Consider the following 12,921-nt stretch of genomic DNA (forward strand, 5'->3'; position numbering starts at 1 on the left):
ATACAGAGGTGAAAATTGGGGTCTGGGGGCCATATTTCCTCAAACAAGCAGTAGATTAATTCTAAGATTTACAGTTCATAAATCCACAGTTGCGTCTTGATCCTGCACACAAATTGGTTACACCTGATTTTTGTCTGGTCTAAAGCAGGTCTGCAGTTTCTAATCTTGTTTTCAGATTAACACAATGAGAAAACGACCTCATGACCACCAAAGAATCCCTCAAAATGACTGGTGACCTACACTGCAAAAAATGTTTGTAATTTTTACAGAAAAAAATACTTTACTATATAGTGAAAAAAATTAAATAGTAAAATACTGTCAAATATAGCTTTTTGGAAGTAAAAATGAATTATCATATAATTTACAGTGAAAACAGTAAAGGAAATTGACAGAAGTCCCTGCATGACACATGTGATTATATTTATATGAACAAGTTTTTGACCATAAATTTAACAGGATTTTTTCACAGTAGTGATATATGTGATCCAGAGAGATCATGCAGACAACATAACTGACCAAATGTGAGCATGAAGAAGTGCTCTATTATACTGTAGCAAATTAGCTCAAAAGAATATGAATAATTAACTATAATGAATTATAATTAATTATAAATATTTACAGTCAAAATGTTTAAGAGACTTTGATTTGTGAGCATCAACATAGAGACAATAAGCGTGGATATAATGGTTTAATAAACAAAACTATGTTAGGCTACACACACAACTAAACTAAGCAAAGATTATATACAGAATAAAGAAAGTGAAGGAAAGTAAAGAAAGAGAGAGAGAGAGAGAGAGAAGAGAATGGCAAGATTACAACAGTTAACCACAACCTGCGAGAAACATCAAAGAATCAGGGTCACCTTAAAAGGGGCACAATAACTTGGAAACGCATCTAAAGGCTGCAAACGGGTACTTGCATTGACTTTGGTTGCTGAATAAGTCCAGATTCGGTAGATTCTGGAGATTCTTGATTATTTTGTCAGGAGTGCGCTGAAGCATTCGCTTGGGTTCTTCTGGGTGGTCCACGTTGAGTCCAACGAAGTTAACTTGAAGATAAAGTTGCCGGAAGGAGACGGGAAACGATGGTCTCAAAAGAGATTGAGCAAAGGTGTACCTGATCTGAGGACTCTTAAAGGCCCTATCAGTTCACACCCATTTCGGTGAGGTGACCAATCAAAGATGACCGGGAGAAAGTCTTTGTTCTTTCTTGTCACCCTATTTGCATGTTTATGTTGGTCTGGAGAATTTGTGCAGTTTTACACAAAAGCATGGTAAAAATATTCTGATGCATTTTGTCATAGCATACTATACACCGTTACTTATGAAATGAAAAGAGGATTCTTTTGATACCAAGAAAGATGGAGACTTGAAGGCATTCAAGCAGTAATACATACACCTGGATTTGGGCATTTGATGTTACCCTGACATAACTAAAGAATCATAATTAGGTCAATATAACATAAGGACATACATGAAACAAAGGGAAAATACAATATACAGTTAGGACAGTCTGATTGTGGGTAGAAATGGAGTGTCCTTTTTCCAAAGTGTATTGGAAGTTTGTCTGTAGTCTGTGGACCAAATGGCTGGTACTGTCTGTTAATGGGGGATGCAGAGAGAGGATCACCTCCTGTCTTTGAAACTTGCAGAGAGCTCCAGACACCGTCTCTACTAAGGTCGTTCATGGGAGCCTAGGTGATAACGAACCTTTGAAGAGAACTGGTTTTGCGACTCTTTGGAGCCTCTGGACCAGTTGTGCGAACACAGGAACATGGTGCTCCGTCACCTCAGCCTGTTGGGACTTCGGGTCAACTGGGAAAAGAGCAAATTCTCCACTGTGCAGAGGATCTCTTTTCTCGGTATGGAGTTGGACTCAGTCAACTGGACAGCGCGACTCACAGAGGAGCGCATCCAGTCGGTGTTGAACTGCTTCAATTCGTTCAGAGGCAGGACAGTGGCCCCACTGAAACTTTGTCAGAGGCTCCTGGGGCATATGGCATCCGCAGTAACGCCGCTCGGGTTGCTTCATATGAGGCCGCTTCAGCACTGGCTGTGTTGCGTCTGTGGACAGGGCCTCAACTGCATCGGCACATCAACTGCCTTGAGTTGCTAGCAGTACATCTTGCGCTGGGCCGCCTCGAAGGGCTGCAATATGGCAAGCACGTGCTGGTCCATATGGACAATACTGCAACCGTTGCATACATTAACCGCCAGGGTGGTCTATGCTCCTGCCGCATGTGGCAACTCGCCTGACATCTCCTCCTCTGGAGTCAGAAGCATCTGAGGTCGCTTTAGGCCATTCACATCCCTGGCGTGCTCAGTCATGCAGCCGATGAGCTCTCATGACAGCCTGTGCTTCCGGGAGAGTGGCAACTCCATCCCCAGGTGGTCCAGCTGATATGGGACTTCTTCGGAGCCACACAGGTAGACCTGTTTGCCTCTCCGGACTCGACCCATTGCCAGTTGTTTTATTCCCTGACCGAGGACACCCTCGGCACGGATGCACTGGTGCACAGCTGGCCCCGGGACCTTCGCACGTATGCGTTTCCCCCAGTGAGCCGTCTTACACAGACACTGTGCAAAGTCAGGAAGGACGAGGAGCAGGTCTTGTTAGTTGCACCATACTGGCCTAACCAGACCTGGTTCTCGGAACTCACGCTCCTTGCAACAGCCCCTCCTTGGCCCATTCCTCTGAGGAAGGACCTGCTTTCTCAGAGATGGGGCACCCTATGGATAGACACCATCACTTCCGCTAGAGCCCCCTTTACGAGGTGCCTCTATGCTTTGAAGTGGAACCTGTTCATTGAATGGTGTTCTTCCCACCGGGAAGACCCCCAAAGATGTCCGGTCAGACTTTCCTTCCTGCAAGAGGGGTTGGAGCGAAGGCTGTCTCCCTCCACCCTGAAAGTGTATGTTGCCTCAATTGCCACACATCACGATGCAGTTGATGGTAAGTCTCTTGGTAAGCATCACCTGGTCGTCAGGTTCCTCAGAGGGGTGAGGAGGTTGAATCCTCCTCGTCCTACCTCGGTACCCTCTTGGGACTTGTCTCTGGTGCTCACGGAGCTGCAGAGACCTCCCTTTGAACCTTTGCAGTTAGCTGAGTTCAACATTCTGTCAATAAAGACAGTTCTCCTGACTGCATTGGCTTCCATTAAGAGGGTAGAGGACCTGCAAGCATTTTCGGTCGACGTCTTAATGAGATATTTGTATAATTTAAAGGAATAATAGTAGTTAACACTGTGGAGTTGATGAATCGTGCATAGAATTCGGGCTGGCCAACTCTCACGTTGTCACGTTGTTGTTTACGTGGACAGAACGCAAAGCTTCAGGATCTCAGCTCTTTGTCTGTTACGGAGGCCAGCAGAAAGGAAATGTTGTCTCCAAGCAGAGGTTAGCCCACTGGATACCCAGGTGAAAAAAAAGTACATTTCTTTAATGTACTTAAAGTGCTCTATTTTCGTGCACTAATTTTGTACTTAATATACAAAAAATTCTTCTTTAGTACTTCTTAAGATAATCTTAAGAACATCTAAGTGTATTCAACTGTGCTATTTTGAGTCACCATGAAATATATACTAAAATTTGCTTTTAATATACTATCTCTGTATTTAAAAAAATGTATTTAGATAGCACTTATAGTACATTTGCACCTATAGTGTACTACAAGTGGTAACTAAATATATATAGTTTTAGATGTTCTTAAGATTATCTTAAAAAGTACTAAAGAAGAATTTTTAGTATATTAAGTACAAAATTAGTGCGCAAAAATAGAGCACTTTAAGAACATTATAGAAGTGTACTCTTTTTCACCTGGGTAGTGGCTGCTATTGTTTTGGCGTACCAATCCCAGGATGTGCCTTGCCCGTTCAGGTTGCAAGCACACTCAACTAGATCTTCTCCTGGGCGCTGGCTCAAGGCGCCTCGCTGACAGATATTTGTAGAGCTGCAGGCTGGGCGACACCAAACACGTTTGCTAGATTCTACAGCCTACATGTAGAGCCGGTATCTTCCTGTATACTCGCCCCCAGTAGGACGAGTCACAGTCGAGTCACTAGCTCGGCTCCTCAGCGGGAAAGCAAATATGCGACGCACCTGCTGCTCATTAAATACTCACGCTGCAGCACAAACTGGAAAAACACTACAAAGCACACACAACAAACCAGCAAAGACAGGAGGGAAGGAGGCACAATATAAAGGAACCAGAGCACATGAGGATCAGGTGAGCACAATTAGGCCAAAGAGGACGAGACAAGAGCCGTTTCTCAATATGCGTTCTTGTCTGTACTTGTGTTCTCGTGGACTTGTGAAACGTCATCAGTCTCTGTCTAAGTACTTTTCCAATTCAAAGTTCACATCTAGCCAAGTACAGTTCAAATCCCTGGATGTGTTCTTGATCCACCCCTTTTATCAAGGATGCATCGAGAGGTGACTTGTGCGGACTTGAGACAGCCAGGTATCCCAGAATGCATCTCACATTAACCAGCAAGCGTCAATAGTAAAGGAGAAAACCCATGTAATTTGAACATATTACTGTTATAATGTCATGATATGTAGTTTTAAGAGTTTTCTCAGGCGAGAATGTACTGGTTTAAAGCTCAAATTTGTGGTTTATTGATAAAGATAGCGCCTTTCTAAAAATTTGATCTGACGTTGTCGGAGTTGTGAGATCCAGGCGTTCACCGGGTGTTTAGCATTCATGTACCCTGTTGAGAACAGCCGTACCTCGGCTAGTCCTTCTGATGTTTGCCGCTGGCTCTGATGTCTCTGTAGTGGTTAAACATGACATAATTCATCTTTTGTATATCTAACGGGCAATCTTTGGTCTCATGAATCTATAATTTGTTCAGTGGCAAATCGTTTTGGCTGAGGGCAAAGTGACGTTTCATAACTTTATATATTTAGGCTATTTAACTTTACCGTTGTAGCCTACTAAAGCGCTGATTTTGTACACTTGACTGAATTGTTGGCTTTATTTCTTATTGTACATACTTATATACAGTGGGTACGGAAAGTATTCAGACCCCCTTAAATTTTTCACTCTTTGTTATATTGCAGCCATTTGCTAAAATCATTTAAGTTCATTTTTTTTCCCTCATTAATATACACACAGCACCCCATATTGACAGAAAAACATAGAATTGTTGACATTTTTGCAGATTTATTAAAAAAAGAAAAACTGAAATATCACATGGTCCTAAGTATTCAGACCCTTTGCTCAGTATTTAGTAGAAGCACCCTTTTGATCTAATACAGCCATGAGTCTTTTTAGGAAAGATGCAACAAGTTTTTCACACCTGGATTTGGGGATCCTCTGCCATTCCTCCTTGCAGATCCTCTCCAGTTCTGTCAGGTTGGATGGTAAATGTTGGTGGACAGCCATTTTTAGGTCTCTCCAGAGATGCTCAATTGGGTTTAAGTAAGGGCTCTGGCTGGGCCATTCAAGAACAGTCACGGAGTTGTTGTGAAGTCACTCCTTCGTTATTTTAGCTGTGTGCTTAGGGTCATTGTCTTGTTGGAAGGTAAACCTTCAGCCCAGTCTGAGGTCCTGAGCACTCTGGAGAAGGTTTTAGTCCAGGATATCCCTGTACTTGGCCGCATTCATCTTTCCCTCGATTGCAACCGGTCGTCCTGTCCCTGCAGCTGAAAAACACCCCCACAGCATGATGCTGCCACCACCATGCTTCACTGTTGGGACTGTATTGGACAGGTGATGAGCAGTGCCTGGTTTTCTCCACACATACCGCTTAGAATTAAAGCCAAAAAGTTCTATCTTGGTCTCATCAGACCAGAGAATCCTTCAGGTGTTTTTTAGCAAACTCCATGCGGGCTTTCATGTGTCTTGCACTGAGGAGAGGCTTCCGTCGGGCCACTTTGCCATAAAGCCCCGACTGGTGGAGGGCTGCAGTGATGGTTGACTTTCTACAACTTTCTCCCATCTCCCGACTGCATCTCTGGAGCTCAGCCACAGTGATCTTTGGGTTCTTCTTTACCTCTCTCACCAAGGCTCTTCTCCCCCGATAGCTCAGTTTGGCCGGACGGCCAGCTCTAGGAAGGGTTCTGGTCGTCCCAAACGTCTTCCATTTAAGGATTATGGAGGCCACTGTGCTCTTAGGAACCTTAAGTGCAGCAGAAATTTTTTTGTAACCTTGGCCAGATCTGTGCCTTGCCACAATTCTGTCTCTGAGCTCTTCAGGCAGTTCCTTTGACCTCATGATTCTCATTTGCTCAGGTGTGTGGCTTTCCTAATCAAGTCCAATCAGTATAATCAAACACAGCTGGACTCAAATGAAGGTGTAGAACCATCTCAAGGATGATCAGAAGAAATGGACAGCACCTGAGTTAAATATATGAGTGTCACAGCAAAGGGTCTGAATACTTAGGACCATGTGATATTTCAGTTTTTCTTTTTTAATAAATCTGCAAAAATGTCAACAATTCTGTGTTTTTCTGTCAATATGGGGTGCTGTGTGTACATTAATGAGGAAAAAAATGAACTTAAATGATTTTAGCAAATGGCTGCAATATAACAAATAGTGAAAAATTTAAGGGGGTCTGAATACTTTCCGTACCCACTGTACCTTTTATATACCTATACATATATACCTTTTATAATGGCTATTATTGATCATTAAAACTGACATTTAACAAAAAGTGACAGGGGTTGTGTTTTATGTTATATTTCATTTTATTGCAGTTATTATTATTAAGATAATCAGAGTATGCACATATATTAATGTTTAATATTTTTGAAATGTAAACGAAAAGAGGCAGGGTTGTTTAATATTATGTTTTGTTATAAATATATGGAGACATTGAAGATAATCAATGAACGCATTGCCATAACCACATTTGTGAGGCTATTAATATGTTTGTTTTTTGTTTTTTAAATAAAACGAAAAGAGGCAGAGTGGTGTTTTATAACACATTTCGTTTTATTGTTGCCTAAAATATACATGCAGAAATAACCGGAGAAGCCAGAGCGAGCTGAGTGACGTTATCAAGTACGCTGCTGTGCCATTTGCAGAATCAGCGAACTTGTGTCCTCCCGTCCATGGAAGTCCGTTCTCCTGAGTTGAACTTGCCAAGTCCTAACTACCAAGGACGCAAGTACAAACTTGCGAACTTGGTATTGAGAAACGCCTCAGGACTAAACAAGGGGGCGTGGTAACTGGAAACAAGGAGGTGGGACAAGAGGAGCACATGGCAAACACAAACAAAGACAAAGCCATGTGCTGACACACAACACAAACATGAAATAAAGACACGGCTGCCAGGGCAGAACCCTGACATATATATATATACATACATACATATAATATATATATATATATATATATATATATGTACTAAGGCTGGACGATTATGGCCTAAAATCAAAACCTTGATTAATTGAACATTTTACCTCGATTATGATTAATGAATGATTATTTTGTTTCTGTTTTTTTTTTTTTTTTTGCCCTCATAGTTCACTGACAAGGTTTGTACTGTAAATATGATTGACTATTAAAAGTGGGATATTTTTTCCTGACATAACAGCTCACTATCAGCAGTTATTTTATCTATGGTTTGTAACATTTCTTACAGATGTCTGCTCATTGTAAATCAGATAAAGATAAATTAGCACAGTACCAGTACGTAATGAGAAACTGGCAAACCTTAAAACAAATACAACTGACAAAGTTTAGTGAAGACGCAAGGCTCACCGCTCACGTGCCATCACTATGTGTTGAACCGGCATTCACCTCCATGTTGCTTTTATGCCACTGACTGGACAGGGTGGAGTCACGTGGCTACACATGCGGTAGTTTGTTTTTAAGGGGGAAGTATTAACAGGATTAAAAAACCGAAATAACCGACATGGGAAAATTACGTCAGTTAGAGGTTCTGAATTTCGGTTTCGATTACTTTTCGATTAATCGTCCAGCCCTAATATGTATTCAAGTAAAAGTACAAGTACTTGTAGAAATATTTACTCGAAGTAAAAGTAATAATCTTTAATGTTACTTGAAGGGTAAAAAAGTATCCAATGAAAAAACTACTCAAGTAGCTAGTTACTTATATATATACACTACCAGTCAAAAGTTTGGACACACCCTCTCATTTAATATTTTTTCTTTATTTTCATGACTATTTACATTGTAGATTCTCACTGAAGACATCAAAACTATGAATGAACACATATGGAATTATGTAGTAAACAAAAAAGTGTGAAATAACTCTAGATATGTTTCATATTTTAGATTCCTCAAAGTAGCCACCCTTTGCTTTGATTACTGCTTTGCACACTCTTGGCATTCTCTTGATGAGCTTCATGAGGTAGTCACCTGAAATGGTTTTCCAACAGTCTTGAAGGAGTTCCCAGAGATGCTATGCTCTTGTTGGCCCTTTTGCCTTCACTCTGCAGTCCATCTCATCCCAAACCATCTCGATTGGGTTTAGGTCAGGTGACTGTGGAGGCCAGGTCATCTGGCGCAGCACTCCATCACTCTCCTTCTTGGTCAAATAGCCCTTACAAAGCCTGGAGGTGGGTTTGGGGTCATTGTCCTGTTGAAAAATAAATGATGGTCCAACTAAATGCAAACCGGATGGGATGGCATGTCACTGCAGGATGCTGTGGTAGCCATGCTGGTTCAGTGTGCCTTCAATTTTGAATAAATCCCCAACAGTGTCACCAGCAAAGCACCCCCACACCATCACACCTCCTCCTCCATGCTTCACGGTGGGAACCATGCATGTAGAGACCATCCGTTCACCTTTTCTGCGTCACACAAAGACATCAGACCAAAGCACAGATTTCCACTGGTCCAATGTCCATTCCTTGTGTTTCTTGGCCCAAACAAATCTCTTCTGCTTGTTGCTTTTCCTTAGTAGTGTTTTTTTTAGCAGCTATTTGACCATAAAGGCCTGATTCGCGCAGTCTCCTCTGAACAGCTGATGTAGAGATATGTCTGCTACTAGAACTCTGCGTGGCATTAATCTGGGCTCTAATCTGATGTGCTGTTAACTTGCGATTTCTGAGGCTGGTGACTCGGATGAACTTATCCTCAGCAGCAGAGGTGACTCTTGGTCTTCCTTTCCTGGGGCGGTCCTCATGTGAGCCAGTTTCATCGTAGCGCTTGATGGTTTTTGCAACTGCACTTGAGGACAAATTCAAAGTTTTTGCAATTTTCCGGACTGACTAACCTTCAGTTCTTAAAGTAATGATGGACTGTCGTTTGGCTGATTGGTTCTTGCCATAATATTAATTCTAACAGTTGTCAAATAGGGCTGTCATCTGTGTACCAACCTGACTTCTGCACAGCACAACTGATGGTCCCAACCCCATTAAGAAGGCAAGAAATTCAACAAATGAACCCTGACAAGGCACACCTGTGAAGTGAAAATCATTTAAGGTGATACATCATGAAGCTCACTGAAATAAGGCCAAGGGTTTGCAGCGCTGTCAACAAAGCAAAGGGTGGCTACTTTGAGGAATCTAAAATATGAAACATATCTAGAGCTATTTCACACTTTTTTGTTTACTACATAATTCTATATGTGTTCATTCATAGTTTAATTAAATGTCAACATTAAATGAGAGGGTGTCCAAACTTTTGACTGCACCCACAAATTACAGTGGGACGGCGGGTGTTCATTTCATACTCTCTGAACAATGGTAGCTTAATGTATAAATTAAGATATATGTCCAAAAACCGGTAAAGAAATGCTACATACCTTGTAGTAGTGTTATCGTGGCGTAATAATCTGTTTAGTTGTAAAATGTAGGCTATTGGCTGTATGAATTAAATCAAATGAAATCGATAGGCCTACCTGTGGAATTGTTCACAGACAGCATACGCAGTTCAACTAATAAAGATCTTCATCACTGGCAAACAATAGGATGCATTTGCACATTTGCTTTTAATTGACTGTTGGTCCACTGCCACTTCATCCAACGTGAGAAATTGCTTTAGATGATTCAGTGCAGGGAACTGAACAAATCATTCAAACTGATTCGCAAACCAATTTAGACAGTTTTGCCAACTTGTTTGATCAAGTCTTTGAACAGAATTCAAAAGAGTGATTCATTTGAGAATGGGGCATCGTTCATGAAAAAAGAGACAGCACACTTGGAATAACCTATGCATTTCTTAACATGCACAGTATAGCATTAAAATAAAGTAACGAGAGGAACGTCGCCCAGCGTAGTGAAGTAAAAGTACAAATTTTTCATTAGAAATGTACTCAAGTTAAAGTACCCATATTTAAATCTACTCTTAAAAGTACAAATTTCCAAAAAAAAAAACAAAAAAAGCTCAAGTAAATGTAACAAAGTAAATGTACTTCATTACTACCCACCTCTGAAGGCATTTGAGGATGGACAATAAAAAAAAAACAAAAGAGAAGCACCCTCTTGATAAATGTCACATTGATAATACATTGAATTGTAGTCGATAGGATTATCACCTGACCTGGGATTTGATGCTATCATGTGCCTTATCTCCTACTCCCTCATTACTGCTTAATCAGGTAATCATTCATATTCCTGAATCTGTTTACATTTGAGGAATGTAATTGATCTCCATTCAGTTTAGCCTGTTTCCACTGAAACACAATCACAAATTAAAGCTGAAAGCAACGATGAAAGGGCTCTCGCACCCGGGCTCACTGCCTCCCGTTGGCCTTAGAAAAACAGTGAACAGTGGCCAACATGCCACTGTCTTCCCATAACACATAAATACAAGTAAATACAGAAGAATTATGACAAAGTCATTTCAAAGTGCCACACTTCCTGCTGCCAGCAGGTGGCGCTTTGACCGTAACGGAATATTGCCAAGTAGGTGTCTTCAGGTCAGGACTATTATCAAACATGTGAAGTTTGGAGCAGATTGGACATTGTATGCCTGAGTTACAACAACTTCCTGTTTTGTGGTGTTAATCGCAAATGAGCTCTTAGCCAAGTGTTGCATGATTTAACGTGTTTCTAGCATGTTTGGTACTTCGTGGCATAATGTGTTTCTGGGAGTGAATTACAGTGCAAAGCATGTCATTTCCTGTTGCCAGCAGGTGGCGCTATGACTAACTGAATGTTGGCATATAGATGTCTTCAGGCCAGGACTCTTATCACACATGTGAAGTTTAGGAGTTACAACAGCTTCCTCCTTCATGGCGAAACATGAGATTTTGTCAGGCTGCCATGGACACGCCGTTCTGTAAACGCTCAAGATCTTTGATATTTATCATCACTAAGGTCTTAAGATTAGACTGACAACGTACTATATTGATCTGGTTAAATCTCTATGAGGAGTTAATCACAGTGTGAAACATGTCATTTCCTGTTGCCCACAGGTGACGCTATAACCGTAACTGAATATTGCCATGTAGATGTCTTCAGGCCAGGACTCTAATAAAACAAGTGAATTTTGGGGCAGATTAGACATTGTATACCTGAGTTACAACAACTTCCTGTTTCATGGCGAAACATCGAACTTTGTCAGGCCGCCACGGGCATGCCCTTCAGTGAAGAGTCAAGATCTTCGCAATTTAACGTCACAAAGGCCTTTAGATTAGACTGACCAAATATGATGTTGATAAACTAACATGTTTGGTACTTTGTGGCATATCGAAATGTGTTTCAGGGAGCGAATTACAGTGTAAAGCACGCCATTTCCTGTTGCCAGCAGGTGACGCTATGACTAACTGAATATTGGCATATAGATGTCTTTAGGCCAGGACTCTTATCACACATGTGAAGTTTGGGGCTGATCCGACTTTGTATACCCGAGTTACATAAACTTCCTTTTTCATAGCGAAACATCGAAATTTGTCAGGCCGCCACAAAGACACCCTTCAGCGAAAAGCCAAGATCTTCACAATTTAACGTCGTAAAGGCCTTTAGATTAGACTGACCAAATATGATGTTGATCTGATAAAAGCTCTGGGAGGAGTTTGTTAAAGTACGTCTGGAAATGGCAAAAAGTGCACAAATTTTGCAGAGAAAATTCAAAATATCTGACTTCCTGTTGGTTTTCAGACTTTGCACCAGGAGACTTTTTTTGTAGGGATTGGGCTGTTACATGTGAAAAAAAAGAATGACCAAACCATCAGTTATTAAAAATTTTAAACTTTGAATTGCTTGAGGAAAAACCATTTGAATCTGTTTTAAATACAACAGGGGAAAAAATACAGTCAGCCAGACGGCAACAGTTCAAAAGCTAATGTTGTGGACATCACAGGAGAGTAATTTCTTTAAGACATTTATTCTCTGTTGTGGCTTCATACTTACAGTATATGATCAGTCCACATATCCCATTTAAGCTTATTGTCAAGTACAGCAAGATATTTATAATTTTGGACTGATTGTACTGGCTGCCTACTAATTAAAAAATTTCTGCTCTATAAAATCAATAGACATTTCCTTTGTTTTGGAGATGTTTAGAGTGAGATTTGATTTCTTGCACCAATTTAAAAAGATTTCAAGGACTGGACTGTGTTCCTCCTGCCCATCATATAAGAGACTCACTAGCCGTGTTTCCACTGTTAAGCCAAAAACTTCAAAACTTGCTGCATTAAAAAATGCTCAGTTGGCTCAATTAAATTATGTGAACTGAACACTGGCACTTTATTTGTTAAACCAACCAAAGATTTTCAATGAAACAATCAACATAAAAATTTATTTACCTAAAAAAAATCTTTTTACAGTGTATTTTTTTATGGCAAGAACTAAGTGTAATGGGTTAAAAGCAGAAACAGGTATAAGGTAACAACTGCAGGTCACCATTTTATCAGGTGAATAGTGATTATATTAAACAAATGGACACTGGTTCCCTGTTAGATGGTAAAGTGTGAAACCTGTTTGGTTGCTTTGCCAGTTCTTCATTTTCATTCATTTTGACCTCCAAAATCTTTTTACAGTGTATTTTAATAACAAGAACAG

At 40.7% G+C, this 12,921-nt stretch overlaps 1 protein-coding gene across 1 annotated transcript in view; it reads left to right on the top strand.

Moving 5' to 3' along the window:
* The window catches only part of med1 (mediator complex subunit 1), a 633,161-nt gene that overhangs the window by 544,716 nt on the left and 75,524 nt on the right, over positions 1-12,921 (top strand). The gene's annotated exons all lie outside the window — the stretch shown is intronic.

Source organism: Ctenopharyngodon idella, chromosome 2 (assembly GCF_019924925.1).
Source record: "Ctenopharyngodon idella isolate HZGC_01 chromosome 2, HZGC01, whole genome shotgun sequence".
Classification (NCBI taxonomy): domain Eukaryota; kingdom Metazoa; phylum Chordata; class Actinopteri; order Cypriniformes; family Xenocyprididae; genus Ctenopharyngodon; species Ctenopharyngodon idella.